Genomic DNA, 2,172 nt, shown 5'->3' with positions numbered 1-2,172 from the left:
CCCCCGAACGCAACCCCTTTCATACATAGAATTAGTAACAACTTTTCGCTGTAAATATATTTTAAGAAATACTTAAGAAGGGTCGTGTGTTGTCAGATGAGAATATCTTATGCTTTAGCACGTCTCTGCTGTTTCACTCTATATTTTCTCGTTTTGACTCCAAGCCTGCGTGCATTGTTTATGCAGAAGGCCGTTCTTGGATGTTTTATCTTGCTACGAGACAGGGCGAGGTGCAGATAAAACGGGGAGTGATTTATACGAACTGAAAGAATTATTTTTGTAACGATGAGGTACTATAAAGTAAGAGGTGGGGGTCACTTACAGGAGAGGCGAAATTGAAAATCAGTGTCAATTTAACATCACTAAAACAATGGTGGCTTGGTAGAAGCATTAGTGCGTCGAACAAAATGCCATGTGATATTTACTGCAGTTCTACGATTGATGAAAGACCAACTTTGACATTCATCAATCGATAAAATAATGTACCAGTCAAATACTGGGTTCATGCAATCCGTTCAACTCCTTAAAACAGCTTATTTTGAACTTTAATCAGCAACAAATTTATGTCACTAATGGTTTTGGTAGGAAGTAATGAACATCACAACCTCCTGGTTATCTTTGGATAATACTAGACATATTTTTCTAAGAAGAAAAAATATAGACGCAGGCAAGGTCACGTGGTCGAGAAACCCACTTTGCAGTCACGTGGTTTCTGGTTCAGTCACACTGCGCGGCACCTTGGGCAAATAAATTCTACTACTGCGCTGGGTCATCAATGTCTTGTGAATGAATATGATGGAAGGAAACTGCGTGGAAGCCCGTCAAATATGTTTACACACACACACACACAAACACACACACACACACACACACACATATATATATGCGAACGTGTGCTTGTTTTTGTGCCCTCACACAAACCACTTGACAACGGGTGTTGGTTTGTTTATGTCTCCGTATCTTCGTTGTTCGGCAAAGAACAACCGATAGAAGAAATATTAGACTTAAAGACGTACTGGGGTTGATTTCTTCAACTAAAATTCTTCAAGGCGATGCCCCAGCATGGCCGCAGTCCAATAACTGAAACAAGTAAAAGTAAAAAAATGATAATAAATAAATAAATAAATAAATAAGACTAATTATTTCAGTGTCTCACGTTTGTGAGTTCAAATCCCAAGGGGGATGAAATTCGTGTCTTTATAAATGTAATGTGGCGCGCTGTGGAATGTTAAACATATGTAAATAGACCTTGTTATTCTCTCTGGACAAAGAATACAAAAGGACATTGTTGAGGTTTGTTTACATTATTTACATTCGACGGATATTTGTCCTCATCTTGTTTGTGTTAACAACAAACAAGATGTGGACAAATATCCGTCAAATGTAAATGATGTACATAATTCCTCATCTCTTAAATATAGAACTGTATTATCTAATCGGTACGGATCCGACATTAGACTTCAATGGAGACATATAGAGAAACTACATAAAAAACTAGCTCGTCTTTCAAATCATCTAACTTTCCTGTGTAGATGTAGAGACTCAAAGCTAATACCACCTGGTTTGAATATAATAACACCAGTGGATTCATATAAAGCTAGAAGAATAGCGGAAAGGGCAGAACATGCCCTCGTCCGTAAGAGGATCCATTACAACCGTTGGAGTGTTAACAACAAACAAGATCAGGACAAATATCCGTCGAATGTAAATAATGTACAGAATTCCTCATCTCTTAAATATAGAACTGTATTGTTGAGATATGTTTTACGGCGCATCAGAGGACGACCCCATCCGCTTCTTAACTCCTTTGCTGACGGAGAAAGCTTAAAGCCAATTGCAATTAAGACAAACAGAAACAAGAAATCAGATGTGATTTTGTGACACTATTTGCTTTTTTTAATTGTTTCTTTCATTTGATTGCGACCATGCTGGGGCACCATCTTGAAGAGCTTTTAATTGAATGAATTGACTTAAGTACTCTTTTAAGCCAGGTACTTATTCTGTCGATGTCTTTTTTCGAACCGCTAGGTTACAGAGACATAAACACACTAACATCGGTTGTCAAACGGTGGTAGTGGGACAAACACAGAAACAAAGACACGCACGTACTCACCCATTCATACATACGTAGACACACACACACACACACACACACACACACACACACACACA

Source organism: Octopus bimaculoides, chromosome 3 (assembly GCF_001194135.2).
Source record: "Octopus bimaculoides isolate UCB-OBI-ISO-001 chromosome 3, ASM119413v2, whole genome shotgun sequence".
NCBI classification, from domain to species: domain Eukaryota; kingdom Metazoa; phylum Mollusca; class Cephalopoda; order Octopoda; family Octopodidae; genus Octopus; species Octopus bimaculoides.
The sequence above is the reverse complement of the archived record's forward strand: the minus strand, read 5'-3'. Positions refer to the sequence as shown.